Genomic DNA, 24275 nt, shown 5'->3' with positions numbered 1-24275 from the left:
AAACTATTTTGTAGGTATATTGCTATACTCTCAACACTTCGACTAGCCTCTGAGCACACGCGTGAGCGCGTGCTCAGAGGCTCTTTGATTTTTTGGGTAAGGGTCAATTTAGAGTATTTATTATAATTTGGGTTTACTACATTCTCCAATCACCAAAAAAAAAAAAAAAAAAAAATCTACAGGTGTGATGAAAAAATTATTTCACCACACATAATACTCATCACACCCCTAGGTTTTTTTTTTTTTTTTTTTTTTTTGTGATTGGAGAATGTAGTAATCTCAAATTATAATAAATGCTCTAAATTAACTCTTCCCAAAAAAAAAAAAAAAAAAAAAGCCTCTGAGCACGCGCGTGAGCACGTGCTCAGAGGCTAGTATTCCGTAATTATTATCCATTTTTGCCAATTTTATTTATGTAATCAATGTGTTATTGATTAGAAGATGATGCTATAATTTAGTATTAACCTTTAGGGGAGGAAAAAAAAGATCCATTGAATAAATCTTATAAATAGTGTATATATTAAAAATGTATAATGAAATTGTAACAATAAAACTACTTACAAAATACATGTGATGACCTTCACAAAAGCTATAATGAAGAAGTTGATGGATCAATGTAGGAAATTGAAATATTTACAACAAGTAAAGATGTAAAATAATTCACTACGTCTGAAACATGGAATAGGTGAGCATACTCATAACATAAGCCAAGATAAGCATACACATAACATAAGCCAAGGTAAGCACAATTCATACAACATCAATAAATGAGAATGATTTAATAATTAAGATTTATTTGTGTCAACTACTTACTACACATTCTAAAGGGTTCATAATTCTTGAGTTGATAGATAGATAATACTGGCACAATTAAAAGGAGTATTAGGAAAGCTATGGTTTTGATTTTTTTTTTTTTTTTTAATTCTATATTAGGAAGAAGGAAAATTATTAGGTACTCTCGGAGTACCATAAATGCATACTCCCTCCTCTCACATGAATGGTGGATCCCACCATGACTTTAATTAGTGGGACCCACCATTCATGTGAAAGGAGGGAGTACGCATTTATGGTACTCCGGGAGTACACAATAATTTCCCCAGGAAAAAGGGGTCTTTAAATCACTAGGATTGAAAATGGAAACAATAGTGCGAAGAGATGAAGAAATCCAGGCGGGTATTGTTTAATTTTTGTGTTATTGTTTGTTCAATTTGTTTGTGTCACACAAATAAATTACCCTTTGGAATTCAGAAGCAATTATCTATCTTTAAATTGGAAGTGAACTTGAAATAGGATGTTATATGTGTAGTTGATTATGTTGTTAACATATATGCATCCGTTTTTTTCTTTTTGGTGTGGTGTTGTTTTATTTGTGATAGTTATCAAGTTATATTTAATCTTAAAATGTAGTTTTTTAATCCTAAAATTTAGCCTTGAACTACACATCCATAACAAAAACTTAAAAAAAAAAAAAAAAAGCTTATATTTAAAATTTAGCAACTACCATTTTTTTTCCTTTTACGGTAAAAGACTCAGATATTTGTTGTTTTAGTGTTTTTTATTTTATTTTTATTATAATTTTGGTGGTGTTGTTGTTGTTCTTTTATATTTATTTATGACATTTATCCAGTTAAATTTAATCCTAAAATATAGTGTTCTAATCCTGAAATTTAGTAATATAGTACACATCCATAATAAAAAGTTAAAAAGGGTTTATATTTATTTATGATAGTTATCAAGTTAAATTTAATCCTAAAATTTAGTAATATAGTACACATCCATAATTAAAAGTTAAAAAGGGTTTATATTTAAAATTTAGCAACCACCTTTTTTTTTTCTTTTATGGTAAAAGGCCCGCAGTTTTTTTGTTTATTTATTTATTTGTGTTAAAGGAAAGGCTCAGAGTTTTCAAATTTTTTTTAATCCAAAATTTTAGTTTTTTAGTCCTAAAAGTTAGCCACTTACTCCACATCCATAACAAAAGTTAAAAAGAGCTTAAATTTAAAATTTATCATCTACCTTTAAATTTGAGAAAAAGTATGTAATTTTTTTATGGAGTAGTAAATTAATAATTATAAAAAAATAAAAATTAAATTTCACATAAAATTATACAAATGATAAATATAGTTTCTGTTACAATAAAAAAAAAAAAAATTTACAACAATTTCTTAGATAACAATCACTTCATGTGAGGTTTGAATCTCATTCGAACTTATCTAATATTCTATTCTAATGCCTCCTCAATGCAATCCAATAAATTTGTGCATACGTCAACCTAAAAGAGATAAAAGGATTAGGATTAAATATAAGGTTATCATTAATTAACAATGGCTTTGAATGACACTTTTTGTCCACACACACTTTGAATGACACTTTGCATGACTTTGAATGGCTTCGGGTAAATAAAACGTTTTTGTGATTTTTTGTTAAATGAAGGAAAAAAAAAAAAAAAAAGCTTTATATCCGGTTCCTTAAAAAAAAAAAAAAAAAAAAATTTAATCTTTGAAAAAAAAATATAAAAGAAAATTCCTATTAAAAAAAACTGTTTGTGTTTTGAGGGATTACAAATCAAAAACACATTCCAGTTCTACAACTTACACGGCAAACAAAGTTAAATAATTTTTTTTTTTAACACATCCCCAGCAAACTGTGTCCCCAAAACCAAGAACCACTTGTTCCATTTTAAGAAGTAAGTTGGAACACCACAAACAAAAGTGCCCACAAATATGAGAACCAAGCTCCATATTTTCACCAATACCAATAAACTACCAAGTAGCGTAATCCCCTTTAAAAAATATATATAAAAGAAAATTTCTATAAAAAAAAAAAAGTGTGTGTTTGATTCTACTCCAAAATAAATAGAAAGAGCCCTTACCAATATACTTTCTCAAGCAAAGTAGCCAGCTCAAGCACAAACGGGTAATAAGCAATCGTCAAACACCCTTGAATACTTTGTAGCCATGGCAGGTAAGAATTAAAAGAAAGTCAGTGATAAACAAAACAAAAGAAAAGAAGTAAAAACTTGCAAAAGATACAACCTGAAAAACTATTGGAGCCTTTGACAAAGTTTGTTTAAATTTTTTAGAAAACAAATCTGAAACTAGAAGAAGAAGAAAGGAGAGGATTTAGAGCTAAACTGGATATCTTTAATCTAAAGAATGAGAGAAACTGGCAAAGTGTAAGTAAGTTTGTGGGTCTTAAAATATAGGAGTTTTAATTTATATATTTATCTCCGTTAGTTGAAAACTTGTAAGTGGGTATGATGAGAAGTTGGAATAAAAAATAATAATAATAATAATAAAAAGCTGGAATTCGTTTGAACAAAAAATACCATGCTTCAATTTTTTTTTTATTAAAATTTCAATAGCAAAATTCGGTGCTTGAATTTAGGAGAAGTTTGTTATAGTTAGTAACCACTGTTACAGGGCTGTTATTAATATTTAGTAGGAAGTTATTGCAAGGAACACGTGGAGAGTTTTCCTGATGGAGTTTTTTTTGGATAAGGATAAGGAAAAAAAAAAATTTTAACCAAATTAACGTGAAGGAGAGGAAAAAAAAAAGATCTTGCAAAAAAGAATTTTTTTTAATGATGGGATAAGGATAATAATTATAAAAAAGGGATAAAAATAAAGGTTTTTTCCCCCCATAAAAAGAAGTAAGACTTTTTTTAAAAAAAAACAACTTAACGTATAGGAGAGGGAAAAAAAAAAAAGAGAAGATCCTGCAAAAGAATTTTTTTTTTAAAAAAAAAAAAAAAAAAAAAGACGAAGAAGAGGATAGTTGGTTGCCGTATTTTGATAGGAGTGTTTGTAGCAAATTTGAATTTTAGTAGTAGTGGTTTAGTGGGTAGTTTAAAAGTTAGAAATCTAATTTTACTTAATTGTCCTCTAATTTTGTCCAGATGTAGGGGTATTTTGGAACAAAAAAAATCCGGTCCAAACAGGGTAGCCCCTTAAATAATAGTACAGATAGATAATGACAAATTATTGCAAATTATAGCTCAACCCTCCAACTAACAATGTACAATACTTTGATGCTTGTTCTAACTAACTCTGTACAAGTACCTATTGCACACAATTATCATAGCTGTGATGTCTTGTACTAAAGTCCTAACATGTCTCTCTCCTTAAATAAATAAATAAATAAATATATATATATATATATATATTAAAAAAAAAAAAAAAACAAACAAACAAACAAGAAAAAAGAAAGAAATTATTAAAAACTTTTATGCAATATCTTAGAACTTCAATTGGACAACAAATTAAAACTCCTAATCTAACACAACAACCTTAATGTTAAAAAAGGTTCCAATAAATCAAATCAAGTCTCCTAATTTCACTCAAACATGACTCTTAAAGAATCAAATAAATAACAAACAATCACATAATATGGAAAACATAGCCCCTGCTCCTCACGTCCCCCCTCCCATTCACATACCAGCCAACAAAAATTTTAAATCCAAAAATCGATTGGAAAGCAAATTAAAACTCCTAATCTGGAACAATAATATACATTGAGATTTGAGACCATAAAGACTAAGTAACTGAAACTTGTAAGGTCAGTTTGAATACCGTTTATTGCTGAAAACTGAACACTGAAAATATTGTAGAAAAATAATTTTTAAATGTGTGAATAGTACTGTGAGACTCAGTTTTAAAGTTGATTTTGCAAAATCACAATTTTAAAGTTGATTTTGCTCAATTTCGTACTTACAGGTCTCATAAACAATACACGGCACCCAGTCCAATAAAACACAGACGCGCAGTCTGCCGCTGTCCAAACCCGAAATATACTTGGACAAAAAATTTGTAACCTCCAACGGCGACAAAAGTAGAGGCAAAATCTCAATTCACGTGGGCCACGGCCCAACAATGTCCAAATTTTGGCTGTTGCCTTATTTGACTGAACTTTAATGGACAGAAAGGAGAGAGTCGGTAGCGTGTGGGGGTATGGCGAAGTGAATGATTTAGGCCGCTACTACACATACAACAAAGATGATGCCTATTGTTTGAATGCATACTCGGGAAAGAGTCTGATTTTCAACAATTTAAAATTGTCGAGAATTTCAATGGAGTGAGTGCTAGATTTATGTGGTTAGACTTTAGAGGAGAAAATCAAATACTGACCTCTATACAATTTTAAGGCCAAGGGACATGAATCTACATTAAAAAGGAAATAAGGGATGTGACAATTAATGTGGGTTTAATTTTGTGAGAAGCGATAATAGGGCTGCTCACAAACTAGCCTCCCATGAAGTCAGATTTGAAGTTGTGAACATTTTTTTTTTTTTTTTTTGAGAATGAAGTTGTGAACATGATTTGCATGTGTTAGAAATCAGAAGTTATTAACATCAAAACAACTAAAAACGGATGTGTGGAGGTTCTTTGTATGCTATGGAGACCAAAAATGATATAGCATCAGAACAAGTATTCGTTTTTAAACATACCCCTTTTTTATTAAGGCAAAAATATATTTTTGTTCCCTACATTTTGAGATGATTATCGTTTTGGTCCCTGTCTTTTTTTTAAAGGGATTTAGTCCCTGAAATTAAAAAAGTGTTCTCATTTTAATCCCGACCATCATCTCACTAACGAAAATTACCTGCGTAGCAAATGAAATGCACCATTAGCATGTTAGATTCTGACATGGCCAATAAAATAATAATAATAAAAATTTGTACAGTTTTATTGATATAATTTAGGGTAAACTACATATTTGGTCCCTAACTTATTTGTTATATGTCAATTTGGCCCTTAAGTTTTTAAATGTGTCAATTTAGTCCTTAACCTTTTGGTAATGTGTTAAAATGATCCCTACGGTTAAGTAATAGATGGAAAATACTGACATGGCTAATAGCTCAAATACAATATTATTTTTATGCTGCCTAAGATGCCACATGAACTGCTAACTCAGCAACTACAATCCTAACTAATCTAATATTTGACGGGCGACCCAATTAAGTCCCACTCCCAGTCATCACCAATGTTGTCCTTTTCTCTCACATTCCGTCTCTTCCCGATTCGACCTAGAAAATTCTATGAAAATAGCATATTGAGGCGTGGTGGGTTGTTGAAGAATGTTGTGCAGATTGGTAGTGCTATCAAAGAAGGAAAAGAAGGGAACAATTTAAGTTTATCTTAATGTGTATGATCTCACACCCATGATTTGCTATGCATATTGGCTCTGCCTTGGGATTTTAGTGACATTCCAATTGTTCCAATTCAGATATGTGGGTATGCCTTGTGTAGAATCGACGTTTAAATATTCGAAATTCTTTTTTGGGTCAATTTTTGGGTGAATTTGTTATGAAAAATTTCTTAAATGGGTTGATTATGATTTTTGGGATCTGGGAAATGAGTTGTTTATTGTTGAAGCAAAATTAATGGCTCTGGAATGTTAGATTGTTTCGTTGTTTGGGTATTGAGAAAAAGAAAAAAAATTACTAAACTCAGATTTATTTAATTTTGCGGCTTAATTGGGGTTAAGTTTCTCAATAGTCTAAGAAAGAAGAACATCCTAAGAGAAACTTGTTTCATTTACCGGCGAAGTGAGAGATGCCATGAGAGCAGAAGACAGCACCGGTGACGATTGGAGAGGGACTTAAATCTCACCTAATTGGGTGGCTGATCAAATATTAGATGAGTTGGGATTTTAGTTGTTGAGTTGGTAGTCCGTGACATCTTAGATAGCATAAAAATAATATTTTATTTGAATTGTTAGCCATGTAAGTATTTTCTATTTATTACTCAACAGTAGGGACTATTTTGACACATTACCAAAATGTTAGGAACTAAATTAATACATTTAAGAGCTCAGGATCTAAATTGAGATACAAAGTAAAGGTTAAAGACTAATTATATAGTTTACCCTATAATTTATTAAGCCCAACTAATCTTTGTGACACAACATACAAGTACAACCCAAACCAGCAGCAAGTCAGGTTTCATCAGACAGGTCCTGTTATGCAGACTACCCTCTCATCCCAAGCTGAGGTATAGATGTTGTTTCCAGCCTTCGCTTTCTGCCAGTTGCAAATCCCTATTCACACCAATACTAGATTTTCTAGTCCTGCATTTAGGCAGATAGCCAAATTGCTGGTTTTAAACCAATTAATTGAAGAAACCACACATTGCAAAAGTAAAAAAGATTGTGATCATGAAGAACTATAATAATGGTTGACAACCAACCTTTACCATCAAAATTGGGGGTTGAACTTGTTTTTTTTCGGATAAGTGGGGATTTGAACTTGATGTTTTAACAATATATAGATGGCTACTGCTAGTTCACATAGACAGCAGAAAATTTATCTAAGAGGACTTGAAAGAATAATGCTTCAGTGTGGCTGAGAGTGCACTACTTTCCAATTGTTTGCCTTATCATACCTTCATGGAGCCAAGACACTGATAATAGTAAAAATTCATCCATCACAGGGGCAGTGATTAGTTGCTGACTTCCTGAGTTCTCTAGGCAAGTTGTGTTTGTTTTTCTTCACTAGTTTCCTGTGAGTAAGCACCATGGCTTTTCCTTGAAATCTCTACAGCAAGACCTGCATGACCTGACTCTAACATGAGAATATGAGAATGAGCTAATTCCATCTTACAAACCCAGTACACCTCCCCCCTAAAAAAATAATAATAAGAAGAAGAAGAAGAAGAGGCCAAATATATATATATATATATATATATATATATAACCAAAGGTGAAATCAAAATAAACGAAAAAAGAAAAAAGAAAATGTTGTACCAAATGCAAAAGGCCTCTCGCTTCTACGAGGTCTAGGAGAAGTGGTTAGAAGGCAACTTTACCCTTAATTTTTGCAAAAGTTGATTCACTGAAAATACAAAAAATAAATAATACATTATATTGATCAACAAAAATAATGAATCAAGTACACAGGAGAATATACTAGATGATTAAGTTCTAAGATTACGATGATCCATAAATTTCAAAAAATTAGAGACAGGATACGTCCCTACAACTAGCATCCATTCAAACTATGTTTTGAAAAATTGCATCTTCATATGAAAAAAAATGATAATAATAAAATCAAATCAAATCAAACTAAAATTCCAATTCAACAAAATAATTCTTTATTGGTAAGTTATTTGCGCATCCAATGGATTTCAAACCCACAATCTCACTGTCCATCTCATTTTTGGTTAATTCCCTAGACAACAAAAATAAACTAAAGATTTAAAAATATAATTAAAATTCCAATTCTACAATAATTTTTCATCATCAGTCATACACGTCCAAATCCACAATTCACTCCCCATCTCATTATTATGGAAGGAGGAAGTGACATTTGAGCTAGACTTATTAGTGTTCCAATCCTACAAATATTGAGATGTTCACAGCCTCAATTGATTCTCATTCCAATCTAGGAAATAACGTAACTCTAAAAACCCTCAGTTAGAGTCAGTGTTGTTAAAAGTGCTGAGCGCACTTAAGCGCAAAGGTCTCCTGGAGCCTAGCGCACGCCTAATCGATTTGAAGCGCACATTTAAAAAAATAATAATAATAATTATTAATGATCAATATAACAATCAAGTGATCAATTAATCATATAAATTACAATAAAACATTTTATATAATTTATATAACATTTATATAATTCTTTTGTGCTTTACAAAATATATGCAACCATGATATTTGATGGCCATGATTACAAAACATGGTTGAATCAAAATAGAAGTATAGAACCAAGAAGGCAAAGGCTAAAAAGTACTAGAATGTTAAATAATGTTATTTTTGTGAGTGTTGGATTTAGTATTTGTTTGTGTGGTTGTGGTTAAAAGTTCAAAAATATCTAAAGAGATAGGCTTAGATGTATGGTAACACACCACACTATTAGTTTTTATATATTAAATCAATGGCTTATATTAAACATATTTAGATCTAATGGCTAAAAATCAAATCAAGATTTAAAAAAAAAAAAATACACAAAGCTCAAAAAAGCGCGCTTTTGTGAAGGCGCTTCGCTTTAGAGGGAAAAAGTCCCAAGGACTCTGCACTCTGCGCTTTGCACTTAAGCGCACTTTTAACAACACCGAGTTAGAGTTCTTTTCTCATACATAGATTATAACAGCCGTTAATTGGAGGCAATAAGTCATCAAAGAGCTATAAGGTCTACAATTCATGTTGCTCAAATGATCTAGTGGCTAGGCCTCTGACATATAAATCGAACTGCATTCAATGTTCAAAGATTCCTTAACTTCTTTGATACCCCAAAATGAGGGGAACTTGCAAGTCAAAAGATATTCCAACATCCAACGTATTGCTATCAGTTGTAGTCATTTATTCATTTTGAACATAAAGTTTCAGCATGAAGTTCTTCTTGGCAACTTCTGTTCTTTTTTTCTTTTCTTTTTTTAATAATACTACTATTTGAACATTATTTGGGCTTGTTTTAGTTGATAAAATTATCAGCTGAAGAATGTGGATAAACAATGAATTGCAATATCTATAATGAAAATTATATAAATAAATTTGTATGCAAGTAGTCTTTAATGTGTTCAAAAGCAATCATGCCCCACAGTGACATTTTTGGCAAAGTGGCCCCGTCAAGCTTGGCCATGCCATAATATAGCAGTAATGGGATGAAAGGAGGTGGTGGTGGGTTGGTTCACATCTTGGTAATGAATACATTGAAAGTAACTTTTAAAAGTTAATGTTTCAAAATTAATAGCAATTTTTAAATCATCATTTTTAATTCATTTTCAATCCCATGCCTTGCATGGATAAGGAGCTAGTGAAAATTATATCAATCTGAGTCCTAGTTAAGTCTAATAACAGTGATTCTCAAAAAAAAAAAAAAAAAAAAAAAAAAAAAGAAAAGGTCTAATAACAGATGCAGCATGGTGCCTATAGTTATTTGACCACAGCATAAATACGAGATTCTTCACAAATGTAGAATGCAGTTAGGGCAAGTTGGATAATCAAAGGAATACGTGTTACGACCAACCCGTGCATTTCTCCCACTGGTCTTCTCAACAGGCGCCGTAGTATTATAGTGATTGATTAATTTTTATCCCATAAATCTAAGGAAACAAAAATTTTCAAAATTTTAAAGGAGAATTATTAGTTTACATTACATTATCAAGATTTATATTATACTATCAAAATTTATACAAATGTGTATAATGTTTTACAACTAACAATTGTCCAATTTTAGTATTTTAAAAAAAGAATTGTCCAATTTTAGTATTTTAAAAAAAGAATGGTCTAATTTTTAATTAGAATATAGCAATTTTATCCAAAAAAAAAAGTGCATACTAAAATTTTAACTTATTATGATTGAAATGTAAAAAAATAATGTATTTTTTAAACTGTAATAAAATAATGTTTAAACTAATATGAAAGTGATATTATTAAGAGCATTATATATAGCTTATTGGAATTACTTATTTCTCCCAATAATAAGAACTTGAGATAAAAAAAACCCCTCCCCACTTATTATAAACAAATGTAAAATACACTTCTATAGTTTGGGGATTCTTTTGATTTTGTTCCCTAAAGTTTCAAAATTTCGATTCACTCCCCTAAGGATAGGGGGTCGTTTGATTGGCAAGTATACAAGGGGTTCTAATTTCTATTTGTCCTTAGGATTTTACATAAACAGCCTACAATATCTTCAAACTAAGGTCTAGAAATTTAACATAAAACTCCCAAAAAAAAGGGATAGTTAAAAAGCAGTATAAAATTTGTGTTCCTTGTTTCTGTCAATCCAAATTTCTAACATTATGTAGCAATAAATTAATGGTACATGAGTAGAATTCTTGTCCGATACACAAATTAATTAAAAATCACATGTAAAAAAAGAAAAAAATAAAACATGTTACTAATATGTAATAAAAATTATTTTAATAATTAGTGAGTCATCTGGGTAAATTAATTGTCTTACTAATTAATTAGTTACATCCTACATGACAAAAATGTTGGTGTGGGTGTGTGTTCCAAACACTTTTACTATTTATTTATTTTTTAGCCATTGAAAATTTATGAGTAAAATAGCCATTGGGCAATTATGATAAAAATAGTTGTTGGACAATAATGGATAATATAGCCGTTAGGTTTTTATGGGTTGTAAGGACTCAATTTGTAACGACCCCCAAAATGGTATTGGGTTCGCAAGTTAAGGGCCCAAACAATATAATTTGTAGAGCATGGACTTGAAAGGCTAGGCCTTGGTCACCGGATGATGATTCATCATGGTTTCTATAGCAATTTGCACAAGGGTGAACCTGGCGCGTCTAACAATACTTTTTTTCGATATGTCCTGAGTGGCTCCGGTCCTTAGACCTCGTTCGAGGAGTTTCATGTTCTTATTATTCTCCTTTTTTAGGGCTCCATGGTCTGGGAGACAATTTGTCCCCCCCCCCCCCCCCCTCCCTAAATTGCTTCTCTTTTCTTTTTATACTAGCCTTTACCCTTCCTCCAACGTTCACGTGTAGGTTTAGCGTTCCAGGACTGATACTTGTCCCATCAGCCCATACCCAATGTGGTTGGGGGTGGTTGTAAAAGCTGAAAAGCATTGCTCTGTCAGGTGCAGAGTATTTAATTGCAGTAATGGCAGTCTTTCCTTTGTCCTTTGTCGCCAAATTGTCCAGGGGTCCTTTCTCCATCAACGTGGATGTGTTTGGTTTTTCTCTAAACTGTTCCTATACCGTTCTTGCCATTTCTTTTAGTAGCGCTTTGGGATGCCAAGAACAGAATCATCTTCGGCTATGTCTCAAGGCTATTTGGACTTTCATTGTATGTTCTCGGCAATGCCTCTCCTCGGCTCGGGCCTTGGGCCCTAATGTAAAGTGGGCCAAGGTTACAAATTCTCTGGCTCCACAATAGCCCCTCAAAATCCTGCTACCCGACCCCTTGGTCGGGGAGGAGGGTTTTGGTAATGTCAAGCCTATATCTCTGTTCGCCCAGCATTGTCCTTCATTAATATCTGTGTCTTTTCATTTGCCTGGGAAATGCTCTCGATTATGAGACATTCCTTTAATTTTACTCACGTTGTGCTTCTGTCGTTTCAGTGTACGAGGCGCATCTTTAATAAGTTCCTTTTACGAGGCAACGCCAATCCAACGATTGTAGACGGCGTTGGGAGTTGAGTGGGAATTATCTCGTTTGTAGCTTTTCTTGGAAATCTGTACAGATTAAATGCCACCAAACTTGCCTTCCATATAAGAAGCAAGGTAGGAGGTCATTTCCTTTACGTACAAACTCCTCAATCCTTTCAAATTCCTAAACCACCTGCTGTGCTCAAAGTCCTCACTGCCAGTGAGATTAAGCCTTAGGGAGTGATATGGTTAAGGCGAAGACGGGGGTGAAGGGACCACACCCTCTTCAGAAGCACTAGGTCTCTCCGAGACTCAAGATGGCCCAGTCAGGGCAAGGGAGACAGAGACTCAAAACATTTCTCCCCCTTGACAAGGCGGGAAAGAAGCCTCTTCTTCTTTTAGCCAAAATCCGAAACAGGTGCTGGCTGCATCAGATTTTTGGTGCGATAGCATTGGGGTTACTCATCGTCGGTACCATCCGCTCTCTCTCGAGCACTGCTAACATGGCACTGGCCTGATGGGAGTCGGAGCTGGCACGGGGACTAGGCATCCCCGCTTCCTCCTCTCCTCCTTCTCTGGTGCCTCCTTTTGCCTCCGCTTCTTCTTCTCTTCCATCACTAGGGACATCCTGGTGTTTCTATTTCTTCTTCTACCTCTTCTCCCCTTCCATCAAAAGGGGCCATCCTGACACATTTAGTTGCCACAAGAGCAGAATTTTGAAGGATTTATCGTTCCCTTGTGTCTTTTTCCTTTTTGCTTTTCTTTTTGCTTTTGTAGTTAGCTTCTGGTATAGGCTTGCTTAAGCCCCTCATTGTACGTTGTACTGTTTCTTTGTATTAATAAAAGATGACTTTATTTTATTCTAAGTATTCTTTCTTTTCTGCAATAGTTATATCGTGAATGGATGTGCTATTTTTTTTTTATTCGGAACGATACTTAAGGCCGAAACCCCTGTTAACAAAAAGCTATTATTTTGAACTTATTGAAACTAACAGGCATAATAATGCCGACCTGAAAAAGGTTATACATATAAGACTAACCGGGATAACAGCTGAATGCTCTGTATTGCGTATGAGGCGATCATCCGAGGATGGGTAACTCAAAATGAACTATCCAAGAGGGTCGCCGAGGAGTAGGGCGCTTTGCCACATTCCTAACAACATTCATAGCCTTAACCATTTTTGGCATCCGGTCCGAGGACCTAGGTATGACTGTACCTGACTTAAACACTCGTTTGTGTTAGTTCCCTTAGAGCTGGGGATCTGAGGATAGGTCGGGACTTCCATTCTATCTAGGACTTAATCCATTTTCTAATGGATAATCTTCCCATAATTGGTTTCCCCATAGGTTTGAGTCCGAGGACCATGCAATACCTTGGTTCTGTCCAAAACTTAGAATTTCTTTAAGTAGTTGGTTTCCCCAGAGGTTTGAATCCGAGGACCATGCAATACCTTGGTTCTGTCCAAAACTTAGATTTTCTTTAAGTAATTGGTTTCCTCATAGGTTTGAGTTTGAGGACCATGCAATACCTTGGTTCTGTCCAAAACTTAGAATTTTCTTTAAGTAGTTGGTTTCCCCATAGGTTTGAGTCCGAGGACCATGCAATACCTTGGTTCTATTCAAAACTTAGAATTTTCTTTAAGTAGTTGGTTTCCCCATAGGTTTGAGTCCGAGCACCATGCAATACCTTGGTTCTGTCCAAAACTTAGAATTTTCTTTAAGTAATTTTCTTTAAGTAGTTGGTTTCCCCATAGGTTTGAGTCTGAGCACCATGCAATACCTTGGTTCTGTCCAAAACTTAGAATTTTCTTTAAGTAGTTGGTTTCCCCATAGGTTTGAGTCCAAGGACCATACAATACCTTAGTTCTGTCCAAAACTTAGAATTTTCTTTAAGTAGTTGGTTTCCCCATAGGTTTGAGTCCGAGGACCATGCAATACCTTGGTTCTATCCAAAACTTAGAATTTTCTTTAAGTTTCGAGGATTAGCCCTCGGCCAAGGTATGGGGCGTTGACCTGACGATGGAAGCCCCTAGAACTGCCCGTGCCACTGGTGCTTCGAAGCGTAGCCCCTAGTGGAACTTTATATTAGGGCAACAACAACAGGTTGCTGGAAGTGATAGAGGGGCTTTCGCAGGCCCTTGTTTAACAAGAGCTCGAACCACCGCCTGTGCCAAAACATAAGTCTTTCCCACAGACGGCGCCAATTGTAAGGACTCAATTTGTAACGACCCCCAAAATGGTATTGGGTTCGCACGTTAAGGGCCCAAACAATATAATTTGTAGAGCGTGGGCTTGAAAGGCTAGGTCTTGGTCACCGGACGGTGGTTCGTCATGGTTTCTATAGCAATTTGCACAAGGGTGAACCTGGCGTATCTAACGATACTTTTTTCCGATATGTCCTGAGTGGCTCCGGTCCTTAGACCTCGTTCGAGGAGTTTCATGTTCTTATTATTCTCTTTTTTTAGGGCTCCATGGTCTGGGAGACGATTTGTCCCCCCCCCCCTCCCTAAATTGCTTCTCTTTCCTTTTTATACTAGCCTTTACCCTTCCTCCAACGTCCACGTGTAGGTTTAGCGTTCCAGGACTGATACTTGTCCCATCAGCCCATACCCAAAGTGGTTGGGGGTGGTTGTAAAGCTGAAAAGCATTGCTCTGTCAGGTGCAGAGTATTTAATTGCAGTATTGGCAGCCTTTCCTTTGTCCTTTGTCGCCAAATTGTCTAGGGGTCCTTTCTCCATCAACGTGGATGTGTTCGGTTTTTCCCTAAACTGTTTCTATACCGTTCTTGCCCTTTCTTTTAGGAGCGCTTTGGGCTGCCGAGGACAGAATCATCCTCGGCTATGTCTCAAGGCTATTTGGACTTTCATTGTATGTCCTCGGCAATGCCTCTCCTCGGCTCGGGCCTTGGGCCCTAATGTAAAGTGGGCTGGGGTTACAAATTCTCTAGCCCCACATGGGTTATTAGTAACCAAAAATTATACACCATTATTGTCATAAATAGCCTATATAGTACCCATCATCACACCCTTTTTTATAATTCATATTTTACCACTCTATATTTTATATATACACAATTCTATTATATTTCTCTTCCACATATTTTTCTGCAATATATATTTGTTCTAAGAAAAGGCAATAGAGAGTTGTTTTTGAACCTTCATGAGTAGAAGTGCATCCATCTTGAAGGTTGATGCTATAGTCTAATCCTATGGGGTGTTTGGCCAAGAAAACTAGTCGCACTGAGTTTTACTCCGGGTGGCACGAATCGACCTTTAAGGACAACGCTTTCGCAGCGTGATTCTATATTATTGTGAGATTGTTCTAAACTTCTTTTTATTTTTTATCCTTGCTAATTATTGAGGATATTATTTGTTGTATCAAAACTTGTTTATTCACTAAAATATTTCCAAAAAAAATATAATAATTTTAGGTGTAAAAGTAAAACATACATATAGCCGCTTGTTGTAGGCATGACATATAGTATGTTTTACAATATTAAAACACAAAATTATGATAGATGATCAAAATAAATATAAAAATTTATTTTAAATTTCTTGAAATATTTTTGTAATAGAACTTGTAAGGACCCAATTAGATTCAAAGCCTGAATGGTTTAGACAATGGCCCAATGAGCCCAAAATAATGAATTTGTTAGAGAGTGGGCCTATTACTGAATGTTCAATGAGTTAGGATGTTGAACACAATAGGCTAGATAATATTTGGATGAGCAAAACAAACAGTTTGAAAAGGAAAATCGCTCCTTCGTCAGGTTTGAGGATGGTATGTTCTTATATATTTCTCTTAGACTTATACAAATATTCAAGTTCTTGATTACATAGTGGTTTTTCTCTGGTTCTTCTGATGATCCCCCCTGTAAGGGAGTTCTTTCCTTTTATATTCCCTTCCCCTCTTTTATCTCAGCCCTCCATGTGTAGATCAAATTGCTAATCTTCTTAATACTTGTCCCATCAACACCTTCCTGAAGTTCTTTATGGGTAACTATAAGGCTGAAAGTTACTGTTTAGGTATCACTGCCACATTAATGCGGCCAGGGGGTTAGATGCAGAGCATTCAATGCGGTGGTAGCAGCTTTCTTCCTAGATATTTCTCAATTCTTTGTTGACTCATCTCTTTCTAAAGCTTATCCTCCCAAGCACGGTTGCCTATTGCCTAGTACTTGATGGGTGGTCGGACTTTAGGCCTCCACTCTGTTGGCCGAGGAGGGATCGCTCCTCGGACAACGTCACCTGTTCATTGTGACCTGACCTCTTCCTTGATCCAATAATCTATTTGTCTTCGCTAATATTTATTTGTCCCCAAGCTATTTGACGTCTTCGAGTGCGGCCCACAGCCCAATATCCTTATTTGAACCCTTCATCCCTATAGAACTATAGTTGGAGTTGAATTTAAATTTTTTTAAACTTAGGTAATTGATTTTTACCCAAAAAAATGACAATATTAAATTTAAATTTAAATTTCTTAAATTTTTTTGGTAAAAAAATTTAATTTAAATAGAATTTTAATTTAAATTTCATTAACCGAAGCCTTTGACTTTTTTTGGAGCTCCCACATTTTTACACATCAGCATTATTTAAATAAAACAAAAACAAAAATTCTGATTTAATTCTAATCCACAATATTATTAAAAAAAAAAAAAACAATTCGACTAAAAAAAACACAAAACAAAACTTGACACTTTTGACTTCTTTTTTGCTTCCTTTTGTCCCATCTCAAAAACATTTTGACTAAAAAAAACACAAAACGAAACTCGACTCTTTTGAGTTCTTTTCTGCTTCCTTTTGTCCCTATCATAAGCCGTTTACAAACCAAAACCAAAATAATCTCATCTCCCTCTTCAAATATAGTACACCCATAAATCACAAACACAAGCCAAACCCACAAATCACAACCACTACCATTACAACACCCTCCTTTGCCGTGAGATAATGAAGGTGTGAGAGAGAGATGAGGTAAGAAGTCAATTTTTTTAATGATTCCTCAGTTTAAAATTTTCGCTGATCTCATTGTCTTCTCTCTTGGTGCTCCACCCCCCGTAAAAGACTCTTTCTCCTCCCAAATTTTCACCTTAGCCCTAAAACCTTCCTAGATTGGTGAGAAAATCATGCCAGTGATGTAATTTTTGTGGTGGTGGGTGTGATTTAGATTTTACCATGAGAGAATGAAGATGAGAAGTGAGACAGATCAGTTGCTTTGGGGGTGTGAGAGAGAGAGAGAGAGAGAGAGAGAGAATTGAAAAAGAATATAAAAAAATAAAAAATAAAAACCCTTTATGACAACTCAATCATAGTTGTGTGTTTACAAAGTTATGCAAAAATTCAATCAAAAATTGATGAAAATTTTAAAATTTTGGATAGAAACTTAAATTGAAACTTAGCTGATAATCTTTCTTCTCCATTCTTCTGCGTTTTCTTTCATCATCCTTCTTAGGCATTTTCTTTCTTCTTCTGTCATTGGTACCCAAAACCAAAAGTCTACTTCAATAGAAATACACTTTTCGTCCCTATGTTTTGCCTTGATTCCCATTTTAGATTGTAAGGGTATTAGACCCAGGAGCCCATATTTATGTATATATTGGGCCAGGGGCCCAATCCAAGGATGTTAAACAATTCGAGAACAGGTAAGCACTTTCATAAGGGTCCGTATTAGTAAGTAAAGAGGTGAAATCCAGTTAAGGTCATCCGGAAGGGTGGTTCGATGAAAAATCCCTCCTCAGCTAAGCAAAGTCGAGGTCAAAGGGGGTGGCTTGCCGTCAAGAGTAACATTCTAGATCATTCCATGAATGAAGATAAGTATTAGGAAGGAACAAGATAGAGAAAGGTCATGAAATATCTCAAGGGAAAGCTGTTACCACCGCATTAAATGCTCTGTAACTAACTCTTTAGCCGCATTGATGAGGAAGTGATACCTGAACAGTAAATTTCAACCTTACAGCTACTACCTAAAGACTTTAGGAAGGTGTTGATGGGACAAGGATCAACACCTACAATCTGATCTGCACGTGGAAGGTGGAGATGAAAGGGGAAGATAGTATAAAATGGAAGAGAGACTCTGAGACTAGGAGATCGAGAAATTAAGAGAAAAACACTGTAGCAATCAGGAACCAAATTTCTAATCAAACTTGTGAGAAATATCAGGGACATAGATGCCAAGAGATTTGTTTGGAAAAATATTGTCACTCGGTTTGGAATCCCTCGTATCCTCATCTCGGACAACGGTCTTAAGTTTGATAACAAAGCTTTCAAGAGGTATTGTTGTGACCTGGGCATAACGAATAGATCTTTTTATACCGGCATATCCACAGGGAAATGGACAGACTGAAGCTGTCAATAAGGTCATAGTGAGTGGGCTTAAAAAGAGGCTGGACAACACAAAGGGAAAATAGGTAGAAGAGTTGCCACACGTCCTTTAGACATACCGGACTACACCTCGTAGGTCCACTGGGGAGACCCCCTTTTCAATGACTTATGGAGCTGAGACTGTTATTCCTCTAGAGACTGGATTCCTAACACTAAGAACGAGTTCTTTCACTCTGAGCAACAATGATGAGCTGTTAGGAAAGAGCCTAGACTTAATTGAAGAGTGAAGAGAAAATGCCACGGTCTAATTGGCCTATTATCAACACAAGCCCAAACAAGGGTATGATGCCAACGTGAAGTTAAGGCCACTAACGCCTAGAGACTTGGTGTTAAGAAAGGTTCTAGGTACTGCAAAGAACCCAGCATAGGGAAAGTTAGGGCCCAACAGGGAAGGGTCATACCGCATCACCTCGGTGGCTGGAATAGGTGCGTGTCATCTTGAAGACCTAGATGAAAATGTTGTATCACGCCCCTGAAATATAGATAACCTGAAAAGGTATTATTATTAATGAAAATCTTCCTTGTCACATTCTCATTTATTACATTATCTGTTGAGCTTCCAATTATTGTTATTTTAAGTATCAAACAGAAACTTGGTCATGTCTGGTTCCTCGGGCTACTTACCTTGTGTAAATTGATATCTCCTGACATCTATTTAAGTATTAAACAAAACCTTAGCTATGTCTGGCCCTTTAGACCACATGCTTTGGGTAAATTAATACTTCATACTATCTATTTAAGTATTAAACAGAAACTTAGCTATGCTTGGCTCCTCGTACCACGTGCTTTGGGTAAATTAATACTTCATGTTATCTATTTAAGTATTAAACAGAACCTTAGCTATGCCTGGCTCCTCGAATCACATGCTTTGGGTAAATTAATACTTCCTGACATTTATTTAAGTATTAAACAGAACTTTAGCTATGCTTGGCTCCTCAGACCACATGCTTTGGGTAAATTAATACTTCATGCTATCTATTTAAGTATTAAACAAAACCTTAACTATGCCTGAATCCTTGAACCACATGTTTTGGGTAAATTAATACTTCCTGACATCTATTTAAGTATTAAACAAAACCTTAATTATGTATGGCTCCTCGGACCACATGCTTTGGGTAAATTAATAATGCATGCTATCTATTTAAGTATTAAATAGGACCTTAACTATGCCTGGCTCCTCGGACCACATGCTTTGGGTAAATTAATATTTCCTGACATCTATTTAAGCATTAAACATAACCTTAGTTATGCCTGGCTCCTCCTCAGACCACATGCTTTGGTAAATTAATACTTCCTGACATCCATTTAAGTAACAAACAGAACCTTGGTCATGCCTGGATCCTCGAAACACATACCTTGAGTTAATTGATATTTCAAGCTATTCACATAAGTGTCAAACAGAACCTACATTATATCTAGATCCTCTTGAGTAAGATAACACTTCCTATTGATTATTTAAGTGTTTGATGGGATCAGCCCTGCTGAATGATATGGATTTTCATTGAAGTGACATGATCAATTGCATGCTTGTAAGCATCACTTAAAGCATTTGAAAGTATATCCATGATCTATTTTAGGTCTGATTATTGTATCCAGGTCTTTTAACTTAGCAATGGGAAGAAACTTAGATGGAGTCTAACATAAATTGGTGTCTTGCCATTTATATACATGAATGGAGTTGTATCTCATTTCCATATTAGCTAAGTGTTAAACAAAATAGAAACTATATCAACACTTGTGTAAGAATCATAGAAGTAAGGAAAATATTCATAACTTTCATTAACTAAAGCCTCGGAAAGAGGTTGATTGGATACAAAGAGGTAACACTAATTACAAATTTTGAAAATAAAAATAGTAGCTTATAAAATAAAATAAAATAAAATAAAATAAAATAAAAAGAACTACACTGGAAGGGCTTTGGTAGGTTGAGTGGATGCTACTTCTGAGGCCTCGGGGCCCTTACTTGCAGGATCAGCCTTTGCAGGCAAAGGAAGAGTGGCCATGACAATCTCCGTCTTTTTAGGAACTTCTTTCTCGATAGGGGGGTCCTGGGTGGCAGTTGGGGGCTTCAGGGCATTAGTGGTCACTCCCTGGTTTGCGTTCTTTTCTTTTTCTGTGACCCCGAGCTACTCGGCCTCCACAGAGGGGTTGTCAAAAGAGGTTGGAACAGTGGCTGTATTGTCCATGCCTATTTCTGCCACCTCGGAGGCTGTATCAGGGCTCGAGCAAGAGGGAACAGACGTCGGATGGCAGGGGGTAGTATACACTCTCTGTCTTCCTAAGTACAGATGAATCCTCAACCCCAGCTTGGTTGAGAGCTTCATTCCACACTTGGGAGTAGTAGTTCCTACATACCCCCGAGACCTCAGCCCTGAGGGCTTCCTTAGTCTCCGCCACTCCTACATCATATCCCTCTTGCTTGGCTTGATCCCGAGCCCTTTCCGCTTATTCCCTTGCCTTCTCAGGCTCCTCCGGTTTCTTCTTGAGGGCAACGATCTGTACTTTGGAGGCGGATAGTTGATCCTTGACATTGCGAAGGAGCACCCGTTGGCCTTCAGCCTGCCTCTCACCGCTATCCAGGGCATCTGCAACACTTTTTCTTTTCCTCTCCTCCTCAAGCAGCTTACTCTTGAGCTCCTGAATACTTTTTTCGGGCACATTGAAGGCCTCCACAATGACGTTGTGCCTTCCTTCCTCTTCCTTCATCTGCCGATGGCAGTAATTGGTTATCTCCTCCACCTTGAATGTGGCTTGAACAACTTGCCGAGGAAAGAAACATAGATTAAAAAAAAAAAAAAGGCTAAGTAAGGGACATACCTTAGCAAGGTACCTTTTTAAACTAAGGAAGACCTCGTGCCTCCTCATGGACTGGAGCTCGGCCATGTCCTCAGGGAGCAGCAGAGCCTACTCCACGGCATCAGCCAAATAGCCAGTCGTCCCTCCTCGAAAGTCCCTAATGGAGGCACTGGCAGGCAGAGGAGCCCCATCTAGAATTAGGGTGGGGGTCCAGGCCGAAGGTGCTACCTGGGGATCAGCCCTCTGCTTGGAGCCCTTCTGCGCCACTTTGGCTTGCTTAGCCGCTCTTTGGGCCTCATTCTCTTGGAAGGGATGGGTTTTCCCTACTTCCACCACCTCCTTGCCCTTTGCTCCCTTTTTCTTTTAAGGTCGGTAGGTTCAAGACGAAGAGGCTGAGCAGGTAGAGGGGTGGGAAGCTTAGTCTGAGCTACTTTCCCCGTTGTGTCCCTCCCCAGTTGGGACTCCAGTAGTTCCTAAAGGGTGGACCTTTGCTTGCGTTGGATCCCCATGTATTGGTGTGAATGGATGGCTGAGGTCAAAAGTTGAAGTTTCTAGGGACAAAGCTTGATTTGACTTCAAACTCATCCTCGAAGTCAGATACTTCAACTACTTCTTCCTCTTCTGTGTTGGCAGGGTGAGAAGAAGTGGCCACTTCGGTTGTCTGCTATGGTGGCAAGGCTACCTTTGGTATGCCTTTGGGTATAGGGTTGGTGGTGAGAACGACTTTTGCAATTGGGCCGGTGATTGGAAAGCCTGGAGCAGCAACACTGGTCCGTTACAGCCGAGGATCCCTAGCTTTACTGAAGCACTTAGGCGCTTGGAAACTCTTGGATATTGGAATGTAGTCCAATATCAGGTGGGTTGCCCTGAGTTAGCCATCTGTGTGGACAAACACCTCGGCCTTTAGGATCTTATCCAAACTCGCTTAGTTCACGAGGTTGAAGTTGGGAATAGTCGCGTTCCTATCTGCAAAACCATTAAGAGAAACAAAAAAAAACAAAAAAAACAAAAAATATCATTATTGAAAAATAAGACAAATCAAAGGAAATTTCATGTACAAGTACAAGCAAAAGAAAAGGCAAAAAGGGGTAACTTTAAAATAACCATCCTAGGTCTGAAACCCCATCTGGTTGCCCCTCTCTCGTTGGGCAAGGGAGGCCATCATGCCATTCTCCTGACATGATCAAAAAGTCCTTATTCAGGCCTTTGTTTTATTTGGGGAGGCATTGAATAAGCATAACCTCAGGGTACTTAGATTTTAGGTAATACCTCTGTCCCTTTAAGTGGCGGAGGTTGTAAACCCAATTGATATCATGGTGGGTCAACCCTAAGCCCATTCTTTCATTAAAGGCGTCTACACTCTCTAAAATTCTGAACATGTTTGGGGCACACTGGATAGGAGCTAACCTATGAACCCTAAGATAGTCCCTAGTTACAATACCCATGGGAATTCTCATCCCACCCTCTATGAAGGCAATCATTGGGATTACCACTTCTCCCTCTTGCCTTTTCTCATGCTATTCTCCTTCCTTACAATATCTAATGAATGCTCTTGAAGGAATCCTAAACAGAACTCTAAAACTCTTTATTCCCTCCTCAGAGTCTACCAAATAAGCGAACCTACCCATTCCTAAGAGAGACTTGGAGATACTAAGAAGATAAAGAGAAGGAAAAAGAGCTAAGGAGGAAAAGATACAAAGAAAAGAAGAGTGTATAGAAAAATAAAGAGTAAAGGTTTATGAAGACTTACAGAAAGAATAAAAATGTCCTCGAACAGGCTTTTGGTATTTGTAAGGGCACGAGTGAGTTGGGAAAGTTTGCAGGTTCAGCGTATGTCCGCTAAAACAAAATGAATGCTAAAGTGAGATGAGTGATTGATTTGAGTGGTATTTATATCAAGGAGGGAGTTAGAAGCGGGAAAATTCTTGCTCGGTTCCTAGCAAAATCCTCAACTGTTGGATCCACATCGCATCGTAGAACGTGGGGAGCAGAAAGCCGTAAAAATTTAATGAAGGCACGTCTCATATGCCGAAGCATTAGGAGCATGCCTTAGGCAATTAAAAAGGCACCTACGCAATCAGAAGTGACGTATAATGAGCTAGCGGTACGTGCAGTGGCATCAAAATCCTCATTTCTTCCCGATGAACCAAAAAGAAGGATCTCGAGGGGTTATTGTAGGGGTATTAGACCCAGGAGTGCATATTTATGTATATATCGAGTCAGGGGCCCAATCCGAGGACGTTAAACAATTCGAGAACAAGTAAGCACTTTCATAAGGGTCCGTGTTAGTAAGTAAAGAGGTGAAATCCGATTAAGGTCATCTAGAAGGGTGGTCCGAGGAAGAATCCTTCAACGGCTGAGCAAAGCCGAGGTCAGAAGGGGTGGTCTGTTGTCAAGAGTAACATTCTGGATCATTCCATGAATGAAGATAAGTATCAGGAAGGAACAGGATAGAGAAAGGTCATGAAATATCTCAAGGAAAAGCTGCTACCACCGCATTAAATGTTCTGTAGCTAACTCTCTAGCTGCATTGATGAGGAAGTGATACCTAAACAGTAAATTTCAGCCTTACAGCTACTATCTAAAGACTTTAGGAAAGTGCTGATGGGACAAGGATCAACACCTACAATCTGATCTGCACGTGGAAGGTGGAGATGAAAGGGGAAGATAGTATAAAATGGAAAAGAGACTTTGAGAGTAGGAGATCGAGAAATCAAAAGAAAAACACTGTAGCAATCAGGAACTAAATTTGTAATCAAACTTATAAGAAATATACAAGAACTTATCTCCTCAGACTGTGCCGAGAATAATTTTCTTTAGTTTAAATCAATCTATCTTCTTGTTCTTGTCATTTGAACCCACTTTACTTGTTGTCTAGCTCATTTTAGCCAAGTTTTCCAACCCACCCACTACAAACTCATTGTTTTGGGTTTTTCGGACCTAAGTCCATCCATCTTTTGGGTTAGGGACTCAAATAGTATCCTTATAGGTCCCTACATCTCATTTTTACCACATTTAGTCCCTATTTAGAAAAACGTCATCCATT

The 24275-nt window shown here is 36.3% G+C and overlaps 2 protein-coding genes across 7 annotated transcripts in view; both read right to left on the bottom strand.

Annotated features, from left to right (window-relative positions):
- The window catches only part of LOC126712972 (pentatricopeptide repeat-containing protein At4g32450, mitochondrial-like), a 68714-nt gene that overhangs the window by 23196 nt on the left and 21243 nt on the right, over positions 1–24275 (bottom strand). The window contains exon 3 of one of the 6 annotated variants that reach the window (XR_007651230.1): positions 7134–7561. The exons of 4 other annotated variants lie outside the window; for them this stretch is intronic. The gene's annotated coding sequence lies outside the window, so the exon portion shown is untranslated. Of the gene's footprint in view, positions 1–7133; positions 7562–24275 lie in introns of those variants that run through there. One more of the 6 variants, XR_007651231.1, reaches the window with a different exon arrangement.
- LOC126712975 (caffeic acid 3-O-methyltransferase-like) overlaps positions 1–24275 on the bottom strand; it is an 85393-nt gene that overhangs the window by 54330 nt on the left and 6788 nt on the right. The gene's annotated exons all lie outside the window — the stretch shown is intronic.

The sequence above is a fragment of the Quercus robur genome, chromosome 2 (genome assembly GCF_932294415.1).
Source record: "Quercus robur chromosome 2, dhQueRobu3.1, whole genome shotgun sequence".
NCBI lineage: Eukaryota > Viridiplantae > Streptophyta > Magnoliopsida > Fagales > Fagaceae > Quercus > Quercus robur.
Note: the sequence above shows the minus strand (reverse complement) of the source record. Positions and strands in the feature narration are given on the sequence as shown.